Raw genomic sequence first — 26,262 nt, 5'->3', positions numbered from 1 at the left:
TCTTGTCTCAGCTGCTCTGCTTCTTATTCAGCTTCCTGTTTGTGGCCTGGGAAGGCAGTGCAGGCTATCCCAAGTGCTTGGGCTCCTGCATGCACTTGGGAGACCTGGAAGAGGATTTTGGTTTCAGATCAGCCCTGCTCCAGCCATTGTGGCCTTTTGGGGAGAAGACCAGCAGATGGAAAATCTTTCTCCCTATGTGTCTCCTCTCTGTAAATTTGTCTTTCCAATAAAAAGAAAACCCATATTGAAGAAAAAGCCAGGTGTCCACTAAAGAAACCATTATGTTATCCCAAACAAATCTGTGAATACCTGCCCCAGAAATGTTAGGATTCACCCTCTTGGTGAGGAGAGGGTTGGTGGGGTGAGGGGAATTGAGGGGAATGGCCCGTGGCCCTTGGATCTCCAGGTCTTGCTATCTCTACTGGAAGGAAACACCCAAGGAAAAGGGGTTTTAGTTCCTCTTTGCAGGGGTTGGCAGCATTCCAGTCCTGCACCTCCCTCTTAGTGGATATAACTACCTTGTAACTGAAGATTCGGGTTTCAGAAGCACACGTATGGGCCATTTTGATTATCAAAAGGCCATCAAGCGTGAACTGAAGGGGCTTTTCAAGTGAGGCTTGGAATAATGAAGAATACATTTAAAATGCCAGAGGACAGTCTGAGTGACAAGAAGAGGAAAGTTCTAGCCAGTGGGGAGGGGAAGAGGTGCCATCAGAGGGTAACGGGCAAGAATGGAGGCTATGGCAAAGGGTCATGTGCCAGTTCCCTAGTGACACGAATGAGGTGGCCTGGGCAGAAGTTTTGGTTCTGCAGTGTTTGCCTCTCTGTTACAGCGCTGTCTGCTGAAAATCACCGTGAGCAAGGAATGTGCTGTGGTTGAGTCACAGTGAGGAGACAGCAGAGGTAGGAAAGACACGAGACAGCCCATCCCAACTGGCTGGTGATGGTGACCTTGGCTATGGCAGCATCAACTGGAACGGAACAGAAGGGACTGGTGGAGGAGAGACGCAAACATGCCGGTCAGTCCAAGTGGGAGTTGGGACCATGTTCACAGGAGGCATGGAGTAGGGAAACAGGAGTGAAGGGCATGCAAAATGGGATGGGCTGGAAGGAGCGAAGGGGGACAAAGGCAAGCAGCAGCCCTGCTGGAGTGATCATACCAGGAGCCCTCAGGGGGGCCTGTGGCTGGGAGCCAGGCCAGAGCTGGGGCCGGGGGGAGGGTTACATGTGACAAAGGTGAATGGGGCAAGATTCTGAGTATAAACGAGTTGAAAGAGGAAAGAGCTGACTATATACAACAGCTGAGAGCTCTAAGCATCAGAATCAGGGAGATGGAGTAAGGGAAAGGAATCTTTGAGAACAATGGAAAAAGATGATATTGCTGTGGGTCACTTTCCATGAAAAGACAAAAGTGACCTTGATTCTTGTGTCACATGAGAGAAGAATTTTCATGTGGACAATTTCACTGTGCAAAGCAAGATTAATGAAAGATAGTAAGAATGGAAACCTGGGACTAAGCGCAGTGGCTAGCAGCTAAAGTCCTCGCCTTGAATGCGCTGGGATCCCATATGGGCGCCGGTTCTAATCCCGGCAGCCCTGCTTCCCATCCAGCTCCCTGCTTATGGCCTGGGAAAGCAGTCGAGGACAGCCCAAAGCTTTGGGTCTCTGCACCCGCACGGGAAACCCAGAAGAGGCTCCTGGCTTCAGATCGGTACAGCACCGGCCGTTGCACTCACTTGGGCAGTGAATCATCAGACGAAAGATCTTCCTCTCTGTCTCTCCTCCTCTCTGTACATCTGACTTTCCAATGAAAATAAATAAAATCTCAAAAAAAAAAAATGGAAATCTGCTGCAGCAGGAGAGGGATTTACAAGAGAGAAAAACCCAAGAAAATGGAAGTGGCGTAGTATTTATTTATTTATTTATTTATTCAAAAGGCGGAATTACAGAGTGAGACAGGTATTTTCCATCAGCTGGTTCACTTCCCAAATGACCACAACAGTCAGAGCTGAGTTGATCCAAAGTTGGCAGCCAGGAGCTTCTTCTGGATCTCTTTCATGGATTTAGGGGGCCAAGGACTTGAACCATCTGCTGCTTTCCCAGGCCATAAACCGGGAGCTGAACCAGAAGTGGAGCAGCTGGGACACAAACGTGTCTACATGGGATGCCAGTGCTACAGGCAGAGTATTGGTTTGCAGCACCACTGTGCTGGCCCTGGAAGTGATGTATTTTAAGCACAGTTCAGGTAAGCAAAACAGTAGCTGATGGAACAAGAGGGCAGGGACAAAGCACATCAGAAGGTCAGAACTGCAATCTTGTCTAGCTTATTCCTAAAGCAGAAAGCATCCTACCGGTGTGACTGGAGACATCTTTCCATGTTCATGAGAAGCTAAAAACTCAGAAGGGTGGGAAGGCACTTTGTCTTGTTAAAAGTACCTTCTGGGACGAACCAGGTGTTTGTAAACTCTTAGGGACTCTTCCTTTTCTCATTCCAACAGAGAGATAACCCTGACTACCTATCCGCCCAGCTAACTGTCACAGTGAGAAAGAGCAGGGGACTTGGCGGGCATTTGGCACAGTGGTTAAGTCTCTGCTTGGGACACCTATACCCCATGTGGAAGTACCTGGTTCAAGTCCTGGCTCCTCTATCACTAATCCAGCTTCCTCCTAATGTGTGCATCTGAGGGAGACCCCAGGGAATGGCTCAAGTTCCTGAATCCGTGCTACCCATGTTGGAGACCTGGATTGCGCTCTTGACCTTGACCTTGACCTGGCTAGTAGGGAGGCTTTGGGGAATGAACCAGTGCATGGAAGATCTCTGGTTTCTGTTTCTCTGCCTTTCTTTTGCTTTTTCTTGATTTTTTCTTTGAAATTATTCTTATTGAGAAGGCAGAATTACAGAGAAGAGAGACAAAGAAAAAGATCTGTCCACTGGTTCACTCCCCAAGTGGCCACAACAGCCAGAGCTGAGCCAATCAGAAGCCAGGAGTCAGGAACTTCCTCTGGGTCTCCCACATGGGTGCAGAGTCCCAAGGTTGTTTGGGCCATTCTGTGCCTCTTTCCCAGGGAACAAGCAGGGAGCTAGATGAGAAGTGGAGCAGTCGGGACACAACCCACTGCCCATAGGGGATCCCAGCTGGTACTAAGCAAGGATTTAGCCACTGACCAAGCCATTGTGCTGAGCCCTGTCTCTCTACCTTTCAAATAAAACAAAAACAAATTTTTTAATAAGGAGAGAACTAGGGCATTGCCAGATTGTAAAGATCGAATGAAGAGAACGAAGTCAACTCATCCCCAACAGATGTACAGTACGCACTTGTGTTTTGGTTTATTAGCTGCAGTTAAGCACCTGATGATCTCAGACAAATAAACAAGGCCTTGAAGCTTTCTAACCTCAGGGTGATCCTGCAGGCAGGGAGCAGGTCTCCCTGGGTGTGGCTGCAAGAGCCCTGTGGGCCTTGCCCAGGTCACAGGTTAGTGGTCACACTAACCCTGAGGGTGTTTGAAAGACAAGGTCAGCGGGCACCACCTTCATAGCCTGCACCAGGCCCAGGTGATGCTGCCACTGTTGCTGTTGTCACAGGGGCTGCCAGGCCACGGACTACACTGGCCCTGGGCTCATGGTTAGTGGGTAAGGCTGGTCGGGAGAGCATAGAACCACAGCATCTCCTACTCTGTGAGCCCCAGGATCTGGCCTTTCAGTTTTCCTTACTTCTGTTCTCCCTACGATCCGAAGTGACAGTTTTTAACGTTGTCTAAAAGGCTGCATTGCCAAAGCCTCACTCCTGCCCCCGCCCCCCTGGCCACCTTCTCTGCTTCTTTCAGGACACATCCATCTTAGGATGTCTCATTTCCGTGTGGCTGCTACAGAGACACCTCTGTCAAGAACTGCCAAAATGTGGTTCAGTTCTTGAACGAAGAAATCCACAAAAGGATCTGTACATGAACCGTGGGGCTGGCCAAGCCTCTTCCCCAGGATAGCTACATGATTTAGGATTGAGAAGCAGTCAGTCTGCAGCGGAGAGTCACAGGGACCAGCACTGGCAGTGACCGCCTGGTCATCCATGTGGAGTGGCGGGGGTTGGGAGGTCGGCAAAGAACAGCCTCATTATGCTCCATTCCCGATATGGAGCTGGAGGTACAGAAGTTGAGCTGGCTGGATTCTCTAGCATCCCACGTCCCAATTTTCATTCATTTTCTCAGGAAATCTGCCTGCACATCTCTTACACAGTCCTTAGGAAAGACACAGCCCTGATTGACATGAATCTGATCTAATGCAGACTCTGCATTTTTCTAGAAATCAGCTGCTTTGAATCTGCCACTGAGAGATACATCTGTTCTTATATATATATTTATCTGAAAGGCAGAGTGACACAGAGAAATTATCTGTCAGCTGGGTCATTCCCTGAAAGGCCATGATGTCTAGCGCTAGTCCAGGCCAATGCCAGGGGTCCGGGACCCTATCCAGGTCTCTCACATGGATGGCATGGGTCTGAGAACTCAGACTACCCTCTCCACTGCTTTCCCAGATGCCTTAGTAGGGAGCTGGACAGGAAGTGGTGCAGTTGAGACTCTGATATGGGATGCCTGTGTTGCCAGTGGCAGCTTCACCCACTATGCCCCGAAGCTGGCCCCTGAACCTGGTCTTAACTTGCTGATGAAATCTGGCTTCTCAGTCTGCCAAGTTGAGGATCAGACCTTGACTGCTCAACTCGGCAAGAAATGTCCCAGGAGACAGCTGGCTGCTGTCCCAGTTATTTCCCAGGACCTGTAGTCATAGGGAGGATAACAGGTAGCACCATCCACATTGATGGGTCAGAGGAGAATGATTGGAGATGATAACATCTGCCCACTCACTGCCTGAAAGGGTAAGAGTGTGCAGGGAGAGTTGAGCAGCTGGATCCAACATAGTCCAGGGAGAAGAAAATTAGCATGGCAAGTTGTGGGAATGTCAAGTTGAAGTGTGGGAGGTAGGGTGGGGTCGTTGGGTGGCTACAGAATCAACTGAGGTACACACTTTTTCAAAAGAAATGACAGAAGGGAGACAAGTCATGGCAATCACATGAGATTCACTGTTGAGCTTTTAGTTCTAAATCTCACAGACTTTGGCAAGAAAATATCCAAGGGATAAGGAGATTCAAGAGCCAGGAGAGGAAGAGCCAGGAGAGGAAGAGTTCATGACGGAAGCAGGTGTTGGAGCAGACAGGGGGAGGGATGCTGTGGAGATCACCCACGGAGGAGTGGGCTCCAAACAGAAAGACAGAGACGTGTCTTTGGGTACTAATGCTACCTGGAGTCAGGGGTGAGCAATGGTGTCACTCTTGCCAGAGGGGCAGTCATCTGACTTTTTTTCCCCAAAGATTTATTTATTTTTATTGGAAATGCAGATTCACAGAGAGGAGAAGAGACGGAGAGAAAGGTTTTCATTCAATGGTTCACTCCCCAAGTGGCCACAACGGCCAGAGCTGATCCAGTCTGAAGCTAAGAGCCTGGAAATTCCAGGTCTCCTAAATGGATGCAGAGGCCCATGCATTTGGTCCATCTTCTGCTGCTTTTCCAAGCACATTAGCAAATTGGATTGGAAATGGACCTGACTAGACTTGAACCAGATCCATATGGGGTGCCAGCACCTCAGGCTGATGCTTAGCATACTATGCCACAGTACCAGGCTTCCATTCAGTTATCTGGATTTTTAATGACCTCAAAGTCATGTAGTAAAGAGTAAAGTGACTATTTGATGAGGGCGAGCCCCATGCATAATGTTGAGTCTTGGCAGCAACCCCATAGATGGACACTGTTCTCTTCTGTGCCAAATGGAGGAGTTCAGAGAAGCTAAGCAACAAGTCCTAAGCCACACAGCTTACCAAGGGGCAGACCTGGGGCTGGGATCCAGGCCTGTTTAGTGCTTGCTCTGTGTGACCCTGTGTGACCCCACACTATCTCAGAACAATGGAGATGGAGACTGAGCCTCTACTGGCAAGTCCCTCATGGGCATGGTCCCAGGGGGCCGTTCATATCTTCATCTATGAAGTCACCACAGGGTGTTATCCGTGTGGCTGTTGAACTTGTCCTGGAGTCCAGATTTTCTAGTTCATGTAGAAATCTGATCAACCATTACAAAGAGCACTGACCCACCTACAGCTTGACAACGATTGTTTTGGGTTAGGCCTTGGAACCCTGCACCCATGTGGGAGACCTGGAGGAAACTCCTGGCTCCTGGCTTTGGATCAGTTCAGCTCCAGCCATTGTAGCCACTTTGGAAGTGAACCAGCAGATGGAAAAGCTTTCTGTCTCTTCTCTCTGTAAATTTATCTTTCAAATTAAAATAAATAAATCCTTTAAAAAAGGCATTCCTTTCTCAGTGTCTGGTCACTCTCCATAGTTGATCAGGGCCTCTCAACCCCTACTCCAGCGTGATATTTAAACAACCCTTGCCTGTGTTCAGCAAGAATCTTGTTAGGTCAGTTTGGCTAGAATCTTCCTTATCCTCAAAGTTTTCTCTTAGTCATTTCCCTTGCACCAATCCCTACACTACTGTTGATGAATTCCCTCTCGCTGTATTACAGAACCCAGTCTTTCTCCCCAACCCCCACTCCACCCCACCCCACCCCAAGTCTCTGTTGCTGTGGTCTCTTCTATCTACCACAACGTTCCTGTATAAAGTCTCCCTCCTCAACAGGTCAGGCAGTAGCTAGAGTTTAAACAAAAAGTTGGGAAACATGGGAGTGGGTGTGGAACCAAGCAAGATGTCTGCATCTCACATCAAATCCCGGATTGGATTCCCAGCTCTGGCTCCTGACTCCAACTTCCTGCCCTACAGACCCTGGGAGGCAGCAACAATAGCTCCACTAAGTGTAGTGCTAGTATGCACATGACGGATCGGGGCTGTGTTCCTGGCTTCCTGTTTCTGCTCTGTCACAGTCCCAGCTATTGCTTTTGGAGAGTGAACCAGCAGGTGGGCGCTTTCTGCCTATCTCTACCTCTCAGTGAAATAACTAAGCTGGTACAGCTAGCAAATAATCTCCTGATGTTGTGTCTCATTTCATTAAACGGTGTCTTTGTGATAGCTGAAATGGGGGAACATCTGGAGAGAATATTTGAAGTGCTAGAGATTCGTAAGCAGTAATTATGATCCAGCTCCAGGAATCAAATGGGTGTGGTGGCTTACTAGGCTAATTTTCCATCTGCAAGCACCGGCATCCCATATGGATGCCAGTTCATACCCCACATACTCCACTTGCCTCCCAGCTCCCTGCTTGTGGCCTGGGAAAGCAGTCGAGAATGGACCAAAGCCTTGAGACCCTACACCTGTATGGAAGACCCAGAAAAAGCCCCTGGCTCCTGGCTTTGGATTGGCTCAGCTCTGGTCATTGCAACTATTTGGGGGAATGAACCAATAGATGAAAGAGCTTTCTCTCTGTCTCCCCTTCTCTCCATAAATCTGATCTGCCTTTTCAATAAAAATAAATACATCTTTCGTTTAAAGATGTATTTACTTTTTTTTTTTTTGAAGGGCAGATATACAGAAAGGAGGAGAGACAGATAGGAAGATCTTCTGTCCATTGATTCACTCCCCCAAGCAGCGGCAAATGCCGGAGCTTCACTGATCTGAAGCCAGGAGCCAGAAGCTTCTTCTGGGTCTCCCACAAGAGTGTAGGGTCTCAAGGCTTTTGGGCCATTTTCCACTGTTTTCCCAGGCCACAAGCTGGAAGCTGAATGGGAAGTGGAGCAGCCGGGACACCAAACGATTCTGGTGTATTCAAGGTGAGGACTTTAACTACTAGGTAACACACCTGGCCCATAAATAAATCTTAAAAAAAAAAAAAAAAAAGAAAAGAAAGTGCCCTCTGAAGGGGCCTGAGGAACTGCCCAGGGGCTGTTGGCCTGTGCTCCTGTGTCATTGAATCAGATATACTTGCTATCGTCCCTCTATGTGATGACATCAGCTGCTTGTTAAATGGGAAATCCTCAGGTATCACTTCTCCAGTTGGGACTTCCTCACAGTGGTGTCCCCTCGGCCCCAGGCCTACAGTCACTGTCAGGATACCACGTGGCTCTCGGAGCTCCAAGACCAGCGGTGGACTTTCTGACATTGACATTCCACAGTGCCTCCGGCTCCACTCTGCCATATTGCTTTCCCATTAAGTCAGCATTTCCTCAATGGAAGCTTTCCTCATGGGACCCTGAGTGTTGCCACAGAAAAAGCGAGTGTGAGAAAAACAGGCATATGTGGCTGTCACATGGATGCTATTCTGAGGATGGATTCAAGAGGGAAGGATTGAAGGGTTGAAGACAGGGAATGAGGGATTTAGGATTAAGAAAGAGTAAAGGAGGGTCCAGTACAATGACTTAATTGACTAATCCTCCCCTACAAGCACCAGGATCCCATATGAACCCTGATTTGTATCCTGGCCTACTCCGCTTCCCATCCAGCTCCCTGCATGTGGAAAGCAGTGGACAATGGCCCAAGTCCTTGGGACCCTGCATGCACATGGGAGACCAGGAAGAAGCTCCTGGTTCCTGGCTTTGGATCAGCTCAGCTCTGGCTGTTTACAGCTGTTTGGAGAGTGAACCAGTGGATGGAAGGTCTTTCTCTTTGTCTCTTCTTCTCTCTGTAAATCTGGCTTTAGCATAAAAATAAAATAAATCAAAAAGAAAGAAAGAAGGAGGAGGAGGCGGGGGAAGGAAGCAAGGGAGGGAGGGAGGGAAAGCATACTTTGGGCAAATTCTTTTAGGGGTGTCTGGAAATCCTGGGAAACATGGCTGCTGGGGCAGGCTGGGGCCAGTTTGGGGGAACTGTGACCGATGCCAAATCTAACATCTTTGCCATGAATCCAAGCAGAGTTTTACATTCCTTTGTTCTAATGCATCTAGACTTGGGTTTCCATCAGCTGCCCACTCTTTAACCTTGAATATTCAAAATATTGGGCATATTAGCTATGTTCTAAGTTCTACTTGGAATGACAGGGCTGCTACAGTGGGACAAGACAGTTCCCCTTTACTTGGTTATGCCAGCAGTTAGGAAACAGAAAATAGAAGGGCTCACAGAAAGAGACATCAAAATCAGAGGGGAGAGTCAGGGAGGTGGGGCAGGCTGTGGGTCATGAGGATACTCAGTAAAGGCTTCTCTATAGGTCATGACCTGTGGGATGAGCATCCTATGAGCTGTGTACACCCTCCATATGGTGCAGATGAATTTGCCCAGTTGAGAAATAGAACGAGCCATGTGCCTGGAGCTCAGTGAGCCAAGCGAGGAAGGTGTTGGGAGGAGGTCGAAGAGGTGGGATCCAGCTGGGCAAGGAGTTGACCTTTCATTGCAACACAATCAGGAACTGCTGGAGGCTCTGAGGCAGGGGACTTGTGTCCCATTGATGGACAAAAGTTCTCTTGGACTTCCATGTGGGCGGCATATTGTTTAGAGGTGAGAATGACCACTTAGAAGATCATTGGGTGTCATCCAATTGATGGACTTGAGTAGAGGCAAAGTAGGAAAAATGATGAGGTCCACAGAGCTTGCTTTCAAATTGAAGACTGGGGGTAAAATAGAATAATTTCTCATTTTATTACTGGAAAGTTTCACCTTATTTTCTATTTCTACTCTGTCCTCTGTGGAAACTGAAATATTCTTAGCGTAAAAATAGTATATATTGATGTGTAACATCTGTAAGATCCAAAAGGTATAATGAGGGATACACTAATGGGCCTGTATTTCACAGGTAACTACTACTAATCTTTTGGTTAATTTACTATTAATCTTTCCTCCTTTCTTTTTTTTTAAGAAAATAAAACAACACATATTAATTAGAAAAAGCAAAAATAAGCATACAAATTAAAGTTACCCAGCTATAACAAGAATTAATAATTTTGTTGTGAGGGCAGAACAATAGAAATGGAAACAGAGATCTTGCATGGTTTGGCTTACTCTTCAAAGGCCTATGCCATTCAGAGCTGGACCAAGCCAAAGCCAGGAGCTCAGAACTCAAGCCACACCTCCCACACAGGTATCAGGAACCAGACTACTTGACACATCCTTTCTGCCTCCCAGGGTGCTCATTAGTAGGAATTTGGAGCAGAAGCAGATCAGGAACTTGAACCCAGGCCCTGATACCGGTTGTGGGTGTCCCCAGCAATGTCTTAACCACTGGGCCAAAATACCTATTCCGCAGACACTTGCAACATTCTTAACATGTGGTCTGGTATTCTGCATTTAAAAACTACCACTACAAAAAACCCATAAGCACTCAGCTTTGGCTTGCGTGGCATGCAATTTATTTTTTCCTTAAATTTGAGAGGCTGAAAGAGAGCACACTCCCATCCACTGATTCACTTTCCTACTGCTTGAATTGTCTGTGATACTCAGTCCAGATTAGTGCTAAAGGCAGGAGTCTGGAACTCAATCAATTTCTTTCTTGGGCTACAGGAACTTGATTACCTGAGACATGGCTGAAGCCTTCCAGGGGTGTGCACTAACAGGAAACCAGAATCAAAAACTCAAGTTGGAGCTGAACCCAGGCCTTCTGGTGGGCTCTGAGCCCCATGCCTACATAAACGCCCACTTCCTGGCATCATCTTTTGCAAAACAACAAGCAGAATAGGAAGCTTCTGTTTAACCTCAAATGTAAGCTTTGGCTTGTCTGCAACCACAGAGCTGAGCTCCAGGTTCTGGAGTGACATCCTCACACCTCCCAGGGTCAACAATGCTGGCAATGCAGCCAAGACCCACCCCACTCACCCTGTCTTCCTAAGGCAGTGTGTTCATCAGCAAAGACACGATCCAGTGTCCCAAAGCACTCCCAGGCCACGTGGCTCATCCCAGCACAAGGCTCTGGGCTCTGTGAAAGAAACTTGGAAAAGAGTTTACTCCTTGTCCTTAACTCTCTTTCCATATTCACTGTGCTCTTTTCATAGTTACCTGCTTCTGGCTCCCGTACCCTCTGTTTGTCATCCCACTTCCGTCCCAGGCTTGTGTCTCTCAGATCTGTCTCTCAACTGGCAATTCTGGCTTCCTAAGGGGCAATTCCTAAGTCCAGTTCCCTAGACTTCGGTGACCCTGAGGGTGGGGGATCCCAAGTAGCATCACCTGGAAGTACAATGAAAGTTGGACTCAAATTGGAAGAGGCCAGCTTGCGGAATCTAAGGCCCCATTCTCATTGGGTATTTTGGGAAGAGGAAGAGGAGAGTAGACAGAGCAAGAGAACTGGAACAGGGTAGGTATGGGTGAGGCCCTTGGTGGCTAAGGTGGTGCACTGGGTCCAAGAGCCAGTCTCTTTCCTAACAGGGACTTCCTTCATTGATCCTTCCATCACCTCCAGCTCAGATGCCCCAAACATTCCCCTTAGGACCAGTCCTGTCCACCAACCCGTCCCACTCCCCCTTCCTCTTGGCACTGCAAGCTGTGAAAGTCACGTGCTTGATTCATGAGGGAAGAGTGTGACAACTGAAACATTCCAAAGACTCCAAGATCAGAGGCCTGGAGGAGTATATTAGCTTGTGACAGAGCAAGGCATCAGAGATGGGCTGGAGTAAATGAGATGGCTTGCAGCCCTGAAGTCAAGGGGGACATGGTGGGAGTTCTGCACACACAGATAGGCCAAGTGGCTCCAGGCATTGTGCTTGTTATTGGGGTTCAGCATGCAGACTCTTAGCCAAGACTTTAAATGCGCCCAATTTCTATACTTAATATTAATATCCATAGATAATAATAACCAGTTACTGAGGGAATTGCTTCTTTGGATCCCTAGCATAGCTATTCAAAGTGGATGATATTGTCCATCCTTTTGGAAATAAGGGCTTGGGAGAGAGGGTGGCACCATGATGGCTCTATTGGCTAAATCCTCCCTTTCTATGCACTGAGATCCTGTATGGGTGCTAGCTCATGTCCTGGCTGCTCCACTTCCCACCCAGTTTGTGACCTGGGAAAGCAATAGAAGATGGCCCAAGACATTGGGACCCACATGGGAGACTTGGAAGAAGCTCCTGGATCCTGGATCTTGGCTTTGGATTAGCTCAGCTCCAGCTCTTGCAACCACCTGTGGAGTAGACTAGCAGATGGAAGATCTGTCTCTCCTTTTTTCTGTAAATCTGCCTTTCCATTAAAAAAAAGTAAGTCTTAAGAAAGAGAGAGAGAGAGAGAGAGAGAGAGAGAGAGAGAAAGGAAAGAGAAGAAAGTAAAAGAAGGAAGGAAGGAAGATAGGAAGGAAGGAAGGAAAGAAAGAAAGAAAGAGAAAGAAAGAAAGAAACAGACAGACAAAGACAGACAGACTTGGAGGCTTGTAAGGTCACAGAACTAGTTAGACAGAGCTTGGATTTGCAACTGGGGCTGTCTGATCTCAAACCTGCTAGCAGTATCATACAATGGTGACAGCCAGCATCCCATGCCAGTGGTCTGGGGGCACACACCCTGACTCTACCACCTACTAGCTTTGTGCAGGTGACAAGTTCACAACTTTTCTGCACATCTTCTATAAAGTGGGAACAATAATGGCACTTGCCCCATAGAATTACTGTATGCATACCATGCTAACTCCTGCTATTATCTCTTTTGTGTGTAGGAGGTGAATTCTTTTCTATGTGTTTGTTTTGGATGTGTTCGCCGCAACACATTTGTGACCTGTCCACACGTATTTGCACTGGGGAACTCTTGCTCATGCTGCAAACTACAGAAGACAGGTCCAGGATTGCATCATCGTTTTGTGTGGCATGTTTTATAGTTTCACTTTGATGAAGACAATGACGGACATGTCACCAAAAAAGAAAGAAAGAAAAAAGGAATCTTTGACTCTGGCCTTTAGCCAGTTCCCACTTCAGGCCAAACACCAGTCCGCTGGCCCTGCTGACTCTGCGGCGGGCCCCTCTGGGGTGGACAGTGGGGAGGAGGGTGGACGCAGTAGATGGATTCACTAACACTCATTCTAAATTGATGGATACGGAGGAACTGTCTGCAAAACATCATGATCCTGCCTGAATTGCTAGTTTAATATTCATTTGCATGCTCCCCACTGTCTCCCACAGGTCTCTTTGCTAGGTTGTGCACAGTTCCTTCTCAGAGACAGCCCCTTCACCCTGGTCCCAGCTTCTAACTTAATTTTCAGAATAGTTTTCTTCTTCCTGAGTCTCGGTGTTGAGTGGTGTCTTTCACTGTAGCTGGTCCCTAGGCATCTCACAGTTCTCTGCTTTGGTTATCTTAACCCTGCCCACACTCGGGGAGTAGCCCTTTCATTAAAATCTCTTTTTAGCTGAAGGCAGCTGACTCCTACCTAAATGAGATTTACAAGTGTCCACATGAGCTCAGAGAATAGAGGGTGAGAAGAACATTCTTTGACCTGGCGTTTTCTGCATTTTGTGATATTTCTCTTTGCTTCTTCCCACCCAGAAGATGTTTCTTTATTTTCATTTTATTCAAAAGGCCTAGAGATAGACAGGGAGAGAAAGAGATCTTTCATATGCTGGTTCACTTCCCAAATACCCACATTAGCCAGGGCCGGGCCAGGCCAAAGCCAGGAACTCAATCTGGTCTCCCACACAGGTGATAGGGATCCAACCACTTGAGCCATCCCCTGCCACCCCCCAGCATGCGCATTTGCAGGGAGGTGGAGTTGAGGACACAGCTGGAACTTGAACCCTGGGACTCTGATATGGAACGCGAGCATTCTGCACAGTGTCTTACTTGATGTGCCAATGTCTCTTTGAATATAATACTCTGCAGACAGACAAGGACACTTGCTCACTGGGGATGGGTGGATAAAAAAGTGGCTCTTGTAAGCCCAGTGCCACCTTCATGACTGACTGACTAGTGACCAAAAGCTCCGGCCTTCTCATTAAAGTCAATGTAATTATTATTATTATTTTTTTTACCATAGGCCTAGAGTGCAGCTGTTGTTATGCCGGCAAGGATTCGGCTTCTTTTAAGTGATGAATGACTCTGAGATTTTGTAACCATCGGAGCCAGAAACTGCGCTAGTACAGTAACTGCTGACAAGTATACTTTGTACTGAAGCTGCACGGTTTCTATTTCCCCATTCTCTCTCACTTGTCATCATGTCTGCTTACCACAACAAGTTGTAGAGATGGACAGATGACATTCTTCTTTCCATTTCACAGGCTTAGTTCATCAGATCTTAACTTTGGAGCCCCCTTTACCCATCCGGCCCTGCATGGGGCACAGGAGATGTTGAAAGGAAGACAATGTAGCTTCCATTCTATCTCCAGTCTGGTGGGTGGCACAGACACAGCAGCCAACAGATGGGCTGCGAGGTGAGCACTGTACAAGTAGTGGGAGACAAGTGTTTTAGTGCCCAGAGAGAGGAGTGATCAGCGTGGAGGGGAGAAGCAAACACCACCAAATGTCTACCGAGTGTCAGGCACCAGGCTAGGACCTTGTTACCTAAAGTGTGGGCCAGGGGCTGTTGGTAGCTGAACTACCTTGTTCAAAATGCAGAATTTCAGCTCCATGGATACAGAATCCACATTTTAACAAGATGCTAAAGGGCCTGGCCCATTGGCTCAGTGGCTAAATTCTCACCTTGTAAGGTCACATATGGGTGCTGATTCATGTCCTGGATGCTCCACTTCACATCTAACTCTGATTGTGGCCAGGGAAAGCAGTTGAGGACAACTCAAAGCCTTGGAACCTTGCATCAGTGTGGGAGACCTGGAAGATCATGGCTTTAGATTGGCACAGCTTTGGCTGGCCATTGCAGCCACTTGGGGAGTAAGCCAGCGGATGGAAGATCTTTTTCTCTGTGTTTTCTTTTCCAATGAAAATAAGTAAGTTGTTAACAAGATGCTAACACAAAGTCTGTGCATGGTGAAGTTTGGAAATTCTGGGCTTGGTGACACACAGATTTTATTGAATTCCTAACCCTATGAGGTAGCTATTAGTGCCTCTCTTTCATTTAAAAAAATATTTTATTTTTATTGGAAAGGCAGATTTACAGAGAGAAGAGACGGGAAGAGAATGATCTTTTATCCCTGGTTCATTGCCCAAATGGCTACAATAGGCAGAGCTGAACCAATCTGAAGTCAAGAGTTTCTTCTAGGTCTCCCATGTGGGTGCAGGGGTCCAAGTCTTTGGGCCGTCCTCTACTGCTTTCCCAGGCCACAAGCAGGGAGCTGGATGGGAGGTGAAGTAGCTGGGGCATGAACACCATGGTGCCCATGTGGGATCCTGGCACTTGCAGATCGAGGATTAGCCTATTGAGTCACCATGCTGGCCCCTTCTATTTGATTTTGAAGATATATTTGTTTATTTGAGAGGCAGAGTGATAGAGTGTGTGTAAGAGAGAGAGAGAGAAAGAATGAGAGCGAGAAAGAGAGGGAGGGTTTATTCCACAAATGACCACAAAATTTGGGGCTGGGTCAGGCCAAGGAAGGAGCCTGGAATTCTATAAGGCTTTCCAACCTGGGAGGAGGGGATCAAGCACTTGGGCCATCTTCTGTTGTTTTTCCAAACCTATTAGCAGGGAGCTGGATCAGAAGTGGGGCAACTAGCACTCAAGCTGCTGCTGGTGCTGCAGGTGGCAGCCTAACTCAGTGGGCCTCAATGTTGGCCTCAGTCATCAGTCTCTCAACATTCTGTGCTGCAGCCACATCAGGGAGCTGGGCTTGACCTTGGGTCTGCAGAGTTGCAGGTTCTTTTAACTACTCCAGACTGCTCCTTGCTCTTCACGGGCCCGGGAGAAGCTCCACAAAGGAGGTGGTATCTGAGCTGAATTTGGAAAGACCTCACTGTGTGGAGATTTGAGGAGAGGATATGCTGAACAGAAATGCCCCTGGAGCAAGCACTTGCCATGGCTGTGGATTGGGGACTCCCTGTGGAGAGGGGAGGTAGCAGGTGGGCACAGAAGATGGGAATGAAATCCTGAAGTCATTCTAATGCTAGGCTAAGGAACTTGAACTTGCACTGTCACCGCTTGCAGGTTGAGTGGCAGACTGTGAGCTCTGGAAGCAGACCCCGAGGCAGATTTTAAGGTACAAGATGTTTATGAGGAAGCAACCCCCATGCAAGGAAGAAGGGAAAGCTGGGCAGGGCAGAGGAAAACTCACAGTGAGCCCAACAAAGTCTTGCTTAACCCGACAGCCAGTTCTGGAATGAGGATGGCCTATTAGAGTTGACCGAATCAGGCTGATATGGTCAGACCTTTATACCCCCAGCCTATTCAGTCACTAGATGCAGGGTGCCCTAGTCACCCAACTGGCTCCGCAGCTGGGGTGACTGGAGGAGGAAGCTGCCTGCTGCCTGCATGCCCAAAGCTGGGTGCTCCTTCCCAGGAGCAGGTTCAGACTTGCCACACCTGCTGTGGTATCTGCCACAGGTTCTCTCTCAATTGTAGCTTCCTCACAGAACAACTGGGGATTATACTGATCTATCTGCCAGATCACCCATTGAGTACTAATCCTTAGTTTATCTGACTTGACAAAGAATTTACTATAAACTGTCTCCCCTGGAAACACCCAGATGTTGATTGAGCACCAAGCAATAAAAGAGTTTGCTACCTGGAGATCTTTGCTTTCCTATGTCTCAAGTCTGTGTGTTTGTTAGGATGCCATGGTCAGGTCAAAACTGTGCAACTAGCTCATGGATAGGCAGAAAGGGGGAAAGTAGAGGGCCGTCCTCTACTGCTTTCCGATGCCACAAGCAGGGAGCTGGATAGGAAATGGAGCAACCAGGACAAAAAGTGGCACAATTAATGGATCTTGGTGGTTGCAAAGGGAGGAATCCATCGCATCAGCCAGAGGATTTTCAAACCAAAAGAAAAATCAAGGAAATAAATCCTTGCACACAAACAATAGCCTCTGCTGCTATTTGAAACAGCATGAGAAGAAAAAAATGAGGGATGGGACTAAAGTAGAGGGAAGGGTTTTTGTTGAGGAATCAATTATGTTCTCATAATTACTTTGATTATAGGATGTGAGAGAGGGAAGAAATGGACAACCGATTAGGTCTGTAGGCATGTGGATAGTGATGGTGCTAGTTGTGGTAGATTTGAGAAGAGACAGAACGACTCGACTTGTTTCAGACTCCACGGACTGGAGGAACATCTAGGTAGAGAAGTCTACTGTTGGAGACACTGGGGAGTATCTGCATGGGCCCCTGAGGGAAGCTGGGAAGGAAAAAGAGCTTTGGGAAATACCCAGGTACAGCTTTGATGTGGACTGGATCGCTCAGAGTATGAAATGGGGAGAGGACCGAGTGATGGGAGGCTTACCTTGAGGAGATGAACCCTGAAGGAGAAACTCACGAAACAGACCCCAAGGAGTGGTCCGTGCAGCAGGACAGTCAGTGAACAGAGGCTTAGAGGAGACAGTAGAAGATAGAGGCAGATCCAATGCTGAATGCTGTACATGTGACACGAAGGATGGGACTCAGAGGTGATCTTTGACTGCAAAAGGGAGCAGTGAGATTCAGACAATGTAAGGGACAGGCCCAAAACTCAGAGCAATAGGTAACAGAGTCAGTGCTAGCCCTACCTTCCGGTCCTGGTCTCCACATTACAAATGGCCCAGGCAGTCATTGTTACTCTCCTGTCACACATACTGTTTCTTTTGCAGGAATGCTTGAGGTTCTCCAACCAGGATATTGGGGCTCTCTGCCCAGCCGTGGGACTTTCCCCCGGAAGTGCAGTTGTGGTTCTAGCTTCATCCTATTTGTCTAAACAAATCCACCCTTCATCTCCTGATGACGCACCAGGGTGATAAATGGGCTGCCTTCGCCTTCCAAGCATTCCAGTCATGCTTCCTTTTGTCTCTGTGGCATGTCTTGTCCAGCAGCTTTTCTTCCAAGCCACGTAAGCGATTGTCGTCAGCCCCTTTTGCTTATGCTGCAGGTTCAAGAAGCATGGCACACAAGCGAATCCGTGGTACTACTGCTGCTGCTGCTACTTTTTTTTCTTCTTTTTTTAAAGATTCATTTATTTTTATTGCAAAGGCAGATATACAGAGAGGAGAGACAGAGGGGAAGATCTTCCGTCCGATGATTCACTCCCCAAGTGACTGCAGTGGCCGGTGCTGCGCTGATCTGAAGCCAGGAGCCAGGAGCTCAGAGCCTCTTGGGGGTCTTCCACATGGGTCCCAAGGCTTTGGGCCGTCCTCGACTGCTTTCCCAGGCCACAAGCAGGGAGCTGGATGGGAAGCAGGGCTGCCAGGATTCAAACCTGTGCCCATATGGGATCCCAGCATGTTCAAGGCGACGACTTTAGCAGCTAGGCCACCGCGTTACGCCCCATGCTGCTATTTCTGTGTGTGTTAACGTGTAGACAGCTTGGCCTTGATGAAGATGATTCAGGGGCAAGGACAAATCCTCCCCGTGTGACCTCATTCTCAGGGTTGCTTGTTGGCTCTGGAAGTGGACCTTGGTTGACTTAAACACCAAAGTTGCTCCCCTCCAAAGTGCTAAATTTTTATTCTAAAATTTTTAACAATTATACATCGAGATCCTTTCGGGTCACAGTAGTTGAATTCTAGGGCAACTCTGTGCTACTCGGGTGATTTCTTTGTTGGAAGGACTTTGAGGCCGTGGACAGACTTTTCACCACCCACCAACAAATTGCCTCATTGTCAATCTGTAGATGTGTGCTGACTGCAAAGTGGCCCTTGTATTTTTGCATATTTTTTTTTCCTTAAGGCTGAATTACAGAGGAGAAAGAGAGAGATGAAGAGAGAGATCTAGTTTATTTCCTCAAAGGGCCATAACGGCTGTAGCTGGTCCAGGCTGAAGCCAGGAGCCTTTCCCCAGTTTCCCACATGGCTGCAGGGACTCAAATACTTGAGCCACCCTCCTCTGCTCTCCCAGGCACATCATCAGAAGCTGGATTGGAAGTGGAGCAGGCAGGACTCAAACTGGTGTCCATAGAGGATGCCGACGCCCCATGTGAGAGCTTAAGATGCTGCACCACAGTGCCGGACCCTGTATGCCTTGTGAGATCTCTTTGAAAACACAGTCATAATGATAAAGCAGTTCCTGTCTTAAGCATTTTTGACAATTTTTAAATGATTTCATTTCCTGTTGGTATGAAAGAGACTTTTAATAGCCCAAAATAAATTCATCCTGCAGTTTCAGGCTCCTTGTTGCACGTATGAGCTTGACTTTGTAACCTGAAGTGAATAAGCCCAGAGCTCTTACATAACTGTGGTCCTTGGCAAGTGAGTCACATAGGACTCCCACCAACTCTGGAATGCTGGATGACACTGGGAATTTTGTCATCACTTACGACACAGAGCAAACAAGGAAATAGATCCACTGGTTCTAAAACCTACACTAAATCAGCTCCCACAAAATCATCTGCTGCTACCACTCCAATCCAAGCTGTCAAGACCTTAACACCCACCTGTATTCATTTCAGCCCCTCCAGCCGTTTTCCAGGAGGAAACTAGTGTTATAAGAAAATAAGGTGGTGGACCCGGCACGGTAGCCTGGTGGCTAAAGTCCTTGCCTTGCAAACTCCGCAATCTCAGTTGGGTGCCAGTTCATGTCCTGCAGCTCAGCTTCCCTTCCAGCTTCCAGCTTGTAGCCTGGGAAAACAGTCGAGGGCGGCCCAAAGCCTTGGGACCTTGCACCTGCGTGGGAGACCTGGAAGAAGCTCCTGGCTCCTGGCTTCGGATCAGTTCAGCTCCAGCTGTTGCGATCATTTTAGGAGTGAACCAACAGAAAAAGATCTTTCTCTCTGTCTCTCCTCCTTTCCATAAATCTGTCTTTCCAATAAAAATAATCTTAAAAAAAAAAGAAAGCAAGAAAAGAAGATGGTGTCTCTCATCTCAAAATTTATCACCTTTCTGTCTCAGCATGAAATCCAATTCAGGACCACAATCAGGATCTGTGTGCTCTGCCTCACCCCCTCCCTGCCATCCCCACTCTCTTCCCCTAGTCATGAGCTGAGCACATGTAGCCCTCCATGAGCAGATGTGCAGCCTCCAGGTAGTGCCTCAGCAGACTGTAGAAGGAACGATGTGCTTGACAGTGCAGTGTGGCAACCCTGTTCGCGCACACCAAGTTCTTTTCTGCCACAAAGCCTTGGCTTTGCCAGTCCTTCCGCCTGGGACATCCATTTGGTGGATTCTTTGTATAGCTGGCCCCTCCTCGCATCAACCTGTCTTCCACAATGTACCACATTGTTACACTTTGCAGGACCCAGAGTAAAGAGAAAATCAGGGTCTCTTGGTAAAACAAAACAAACAAACAAACAAACAAACAAAGAATTTCCAGATGACTCCAGGAGAACTATAAAGCAAACACAGGGCCCTTCCAGCATGGATCCTGAAGAGCTGCCCATGCACAGCTGATGAAGTTGGTACTGGGCTTAGAAGATCTAGGGCCTTACCTTCCCAACCACTCAGACCAAAGGAGTTTTCTTTTTTTTTTTTTTTTAAAGATTTATTATTATTGGAAAGCCGGATATACAGAGAGGAGGAGAGACAGAGAGGAAGATATTCCATCCGATGTTTCACTCCCCAAGTGAGCCGCAACAGGCCGGTGTGCGCCAATCCGATGCTGGGAACCAGGAACCTCTTCCAGGTCTCCCATGCGGGTGCAGGGTCCCAAAGCTTTGGGCCGTCCTCAACTGCTTTCCCAGGCCACAAGCAGGGAGCTGGATGGGAAGTGGAGCTGCAGGGATTAGAACCGGTGCCCATATGGGCTCCCGGGACGTTCAAGGAGAGGACTTTAGCCGCTAGGCCACGCCGCCGGGCTCCAGGAGTTTTCTGATAATCCTGCAAAGACCACTGCCAAGGGCTTTCTTTGCTTTCCACGTAAAATCTCAGCAGTTTTAATTTCAAATAGGACAAGGACCAGTGGATGGCTCTACATGCATTGATTTTAGGCAGAATAACCAGCAGCATAACAGGTGCTGAGAGTATCTTCGAAGAGGTTTTGGGCAAGTTATCATTTTTCTGTAAGTTTACTTTGAAGGAGGGCCCAGTGCATTGGCTCAGTTGGCTAAATCCTCTCCTTGCAAGAGCCAGGATCCCACATGGGCTCCAGTTCATGTCCCAGCTGCTTCACTTCCCAGCCAGCTCCCTGCTTGTGGCCTGGGAAAGCAGTGGATGATGGCCCAAAGTTTTGGGACCCTGTACCCATGTGGGAGACCTGGAAGAAGCTCCTGACTCTTTGCTTCAGATCAGCTCAGCTAGGGCCATTGTAGCCATTTGGAAAGTGAATCAGTGAATGGAAGATCTTTCTGTCTGTCCTCCTCTATGTATATCTTGTAGAAGGACATTATGACCCTGGAAGGTCAGCGAGCACAGGATTACAATTGATTGGATAATATTTGTATGAGAACAACCAAATGGATACCTTTTGTATAACTGATTGGATATCATTTGTATGAGAACAGTTGAGTGGTCTGCTGCTTTCCCAGACCACAAGCAAGGAGCTGGATGGGAAGTGGAGCAGTGGAGACATGATCCAATATCCAGTGGGGTCCTGGCACTAGCAAGGCAAGGATTCAGCCATTGAGCCATCACACTGGGCCCTATGATTGGAATTTTTACAACAACAACAACAAAAAAATCATGTGTATTTTACGCAACTAAAGATTTCATATGTGTAATTATCCCAATTATATTTTCAAGTCTAGTAGAACTGGCCCAGTTAAATTATTATTTTTAAGTGAACTAGATCAAAATTATTTAAATGCAAATTCAACCTCAGACAAAGTTGTAGTTTTTGCACACTGGGAAGTATATTATTTAAAATACCGTTAGTTTGGGGCCTGGCGTGGTGGCCTAGTGGCTAAAGTCCTCGCCTTGATTGTACCTGTATCCCATATGGGCACTGGTTCTAATCCCGGCAACTCCATTTCCCATCCAGCTCTCTGCTTCTGGCCTGGGGAGGTAGTCGAGGACGGCCCAAGGCATTGGGAGACCTGTAGGAGTTTCCTGGCTCCTGGCTTCGGATAGGCACAGCACTGGCCATTGTGGTCACTTGGGGAGTGAATCAGTGGATGAAAGATCTTCCTCTGTCTCTCCTCTCTGTTAAAAAAAAAAAATCTGACTTTGCAATAAAAGTAAATTAATCTTTAAAAATAAAAAATGCAGTTAGTTCACAATATATTCACTGCCTTCGTTCATAAATCTTTTATAGATACTGAATTTGGAAGTTCTGCTTTTGTGCTCCTGACTTGGAAAATAAGGATACATATAACAACTGCTTGAAATAGAAGATCTTACTTAGTGGTGAGTTTCTGCCCCATTCCTAGGAATCTAATTCTCTTAGTCTAAGCCCAAGGGTCTGTGACCATGAGATAAGGCAAGAAGCTGTCTTTTCAGAGGAAGGGTGTAGCTTCCTTAGGGTGGGGATGCCATCTGGGGGCACAGATAGGGCTTTTCGCAGTGGATTACTGTTGGGTTAGTACCAAGGGCAAAGTAGTTATAAAGACACAGCATCCTGTGAGCCTGTGGGATCGACCAAGAAAGAAGACACAGTTTCTAATCCCCTCTACTTTTGCTAATTTTTTTAAGTGACCATAATAACGGAACAAGGAAATAAGAGACAAGACCCAACAACATTACATGCTTACATTGCGTAAAGAACAAAAGCTAAAGGTCAACGCCCATAAGGAACTTTATTAAACAGGTCTAGTCTCGGACTCACTCATGAATTCAGCAAACACTAAATTTCTGCTTTCTTGTTCTAGCGCCTTCAGAAAAACAGTGAAGACAGTCAGCCTCTATTATGGAACAAAAGGCTAATGAGGGTTAGTAAATTATCTTACATAGGCCCATTTGCTTTAGAGCAGGGACAAAATTGTTGCCAAAGAACTGATTTTTTAAAAAAGTTATTGCCAACTGATGATTTATTGCGTAAATTTATGAGGTACAAAATGATTTTGTGATTTATGAGAACACTTTGTAGGAACACAAAGAGTGGAAGGATCCGGTGGTCGAATTTAGCAAAGGTCAATGTTGTGCTTCACACAGTCATTCTCTCCTGAGAGAACTGAGGATTGCCTGTGTTTGCTGACCCCTTGAATTTCCCCTTTCTCGCAACTTGTTGTTTTGCAATGCTTTTAGACTGCCAGAAAACCGAAAGAACTCTCAGATCCTGGGAGCCCAGTTCCTGTTAATGTTGATATTTGGTATCGTTTATGACACATTTGTCAAAACCAAGAAGCTAACATCAGAATATTAGTATTCACTGAACACTAGACTGCATTTGGATCTCAGACATTTTCTCACGAATGCATGTTTTCTGGTTGATCCAAATCCTGGATACTATGTTGAATGTTGTCTAAGTGTGCCTAAACCTAATCTAATCAAGTGTGCACTCTCAGAACACTCTCCCCACTCTTTCCCCCTCTCAGCACCTCCTGTCAAGATCATGGAGCCCATCAGCTTCCTCTGACTCAGTCGTCCCCCAGTCACAATGGGTTTTGTTGCACCTCCCAGGTACAGCTTGCTCTCTATGCTCCTTCCACCTCACTGCCCGCTTGTTCTTTGCTCCTTGGCAGGCCCCTCCTTGTCTCCTCCACTGCAAAGCCCTGGAAACACACAGGGCTCAGCGCTTGGTGCTCTCTGCACTCATGCATGAGGTGTTCCCATTCAGTCACATGGCTGTGGAAATCACCGCTATGCTAACTCCTGAAGATCTAGCTCTTGCCCCTAGCACTTTGCTGAAGTCCAGTCTGATATAATGAAAGCTTTCTGCTTGACAGTCATTTGAAGGCTAACTGAAACCTCAAAGGGATCACTTCTCTAACCACACTCTGGGCTTGTATTCTTCCACCTGCTTATCCCCTCTACCCAGTCTTTCCATTGCAGAAAAATAGCAGCTTTTTTCCACCAGTGGCTCAGGTCAAAAATCTTGAACACACCTTTGATTCCTCTTGGTTTAATAATCCCCGTCCAGGGCCCAGTGTGATAGACTAGTGGCTGTAATTCTCACCTTGCACTCCCAGCATCCCATATGGGCAAATGATAGTCGGAGTTTAGTGGGAATCACATGTCCGGCAGGTCACAGTTTGTGAAGCTTATGTCACATTGCATCCTGCTTTCTTGTGCCTCCTTTGGCCTCATCAGCCAACAGATTGTGGTAGGCTCTCTCTGGAGTCCAGAATTTGCTCAGCTGCAAATGCTGATGGAAGGTGCATATTATGTTAGTTGCCATTCTAGGCACTTTGCATATGGCAGCTCATTCCATCTTCTCAACAGCCTCTGACATAGGTACTACCAGTAGCTCTGTTTCACAGATGAAGATATTGAGGCACACACAAGTTAAATAACTTGCCCGAAGTCACCCAGGTAGAATGACAACCAGAATTTGAACCCAGGAGTTTTGGTCTAGGCATCTTAATCTTGTGTTCTGGGCTGAATTATGGCTCCAGTAAAATTTTGTTGTTGTGTATCTAAATTCTGCTTTCCACTTCACTTCACATGTTCTTTTTTTTTTTTTTTTTTTTTTGCACATCTCTGAAATTCACCCCAGTGAAATCTCAAATAACGTAATAGCCATCAGTGTAAGGAAAGCAAACACTTCGTAAACAACCAACTTCTACAATCAGCCGTACATGGTAGTTCATGTTTCATTTGTCACAACAGTCCTGAAAGTTTTTATTTATTTCTTTTTTAAGATTTATTTATTTTTATTGGAAAGACAGATCATATTTGAAAAGAGAAGAAGCAGAAGAAAGAAAGATTTTTCATCTGCTGGTTCACTCTCCAAATGGCTATCATGGCCAAAGCTGAGATGATCTAAAGCCAGGAGCCAGGAGCTTCTTCTGTGTCACCCGTGTGTGTGTAGAGTCCCAAGACTTTGGGCCATCCTCTACTGCTTCCCTAGGCTACAAACAGGGAGCTGGATGGAAAGTAGAGCAGTCAGGAAATGAACTTGCAAGATGAGGATTTAGCCATTGAGCCACCATCACGCTGGGCCTGGTCTTGTGAGGTTTTTTAAAATGAGGAAATTGCATTTCCAAGATATTACTTAACTTGCTCAAAGGTTGAGATTTCCCAAACCTAAGCCCTCCTCCTGTGTATCTCAGTCTCAAACCCCTTTCCTCACAGGTATCTCCCTCCTCATCTCCCAGCCTCAACACGTCAGTCATTGCTCTGTATAAGCCCATTCTTTCTCGACCTATTTAGGTGGCTTTGCTGGGTTGGCCTCCCAGCCACATGCCTCTCCAGCCAGGGCCAAACTCTGAATGTCCGGAGCCTGGGGCACACTTGTTAGGGCTTCTACAATACTAGGACTTTGGAGCAAGACCCTGTGACCATCAGATCCACTGCCCGCTCCAGACAGGGTCTGCATCTACAATGATCTTCGATTTTCTTTCCCATCTATTTAGCCATGAGCGCCAAGGACATGCCAAACCCATCTTGTGCACTGGGGACACTGCAATAACCCAACAGCCACCATCTAGAGAAGGAGGCTAATAATAAGAAGATGCACACAGAAGATGCTGGGTGGGGATTCAGGCTCAGGAGAAACAATAGAAGGTAGATGATGGAGTAGGGAAGAAGGAAAGACAAGAGAGTGACCATGTGCATTAAGCATGGCCAGGGATAACCTCTCCAAGAGGGGTTTCTTCCTGATGTCCAGCACCTGCTGATTGCTCAACTATGCTCAGTTTCAGAAAGGCCATTCTCTTAAATGACACTGCCATGTTAACAAGTTCCGATTCCTCTGTCTGGTTCCTGAACTCTGTCTTTTGGCCATCAGGAACCAAGCACGCAAGCCTCACTGTTAGGAGCACAGCTCTTTACCCATATGAAGTCAGCTAATACGTTTTTACAAGCAGTCACCCCATAACCCTAACACCCTCAGCTCCTCCAGCTGTTTCCTTGGTCTCTGTGTCTACTCCAGCACGATGGCTCAATGACTAAATCCTCACCTTGCAAGTGCCAGGATCCTACATGAATGCCAGTTCATGTCTTGGCTGCTCCACTTCCCATCCAGCTCCCTACTTATGGCCTGGGAAAGCAGTTGAGGATGGCCCAAAGCCTTAGGATCCTGCACCTACATGGGAGACCTAGAAGAAGCTCCTGGCTTTGGATCAGCTCAATGTTGGCTGTTGGGGCCACTTGGGGAGTGAGCCAGTGGATGGAAGATCTTTCTCTTTTATTTCCCCTTCTCTCCATAAATCTGATCTTCCTTTCCAAGGGGAAAAAAAAAAAACTTAAGGAAAAAAAAAAAAGATCTTACATCCAGTGTGAGGACAGAATCTAATTCCTAAGACTGAGCCCAAAACTTATGCTCTCAAATGTTACAACACAGACACCTTACTTTGGGAATCCTCCACCTCAGGAGGCACTGTGGACCATGTGATGATCATT

At 47.1% G+C, this 26,262-nt stretch overlaps 1 long non-coding RNA gene across 1 annotated transcript in view; it reads left to right on the top strand.

Annotated features, from left to right (window-relative positions):
• Positions 1–838: 838 nt before the first annotated feature.
• Positions 839–26,262, top strand: part of LOC131481089 (uncharacterized) — a 71,971-nt gene continuing 46,547 nt past the window's right edge. The window contains exons 1-2 of the long non-coding RNA XR_009246024.1: positions 839–994; positions 22,076–22,167. This is a non-coding gene — a long non-coding RNA (uncharacterized LOC131481089). The remainder of the gene's footprint in view (positions 995–22,075; positions 22,168–26,262) is intronic.

The sequence above is a fragment of the Ochotona princeps genome, chromosome 9, assembly GCF_030435755.1.
Source record: "Ochotona princeps isolate mOchPri1 chromosome 9, mOchPri1.hap1, whole genome shotgun sequence".
NCBI classification, from domain to species: Eukaryota; Metazoa; Chordata; class Mammalia; order Lagomorpha; family Ochotonidae; genus Ochotona; species Ochotona princeps.
The sequence above is the reverse complement of the archived record's forward strand: the minus strand, read 5'-3'. Positions and strand labels throughout refer to the sequence as shown.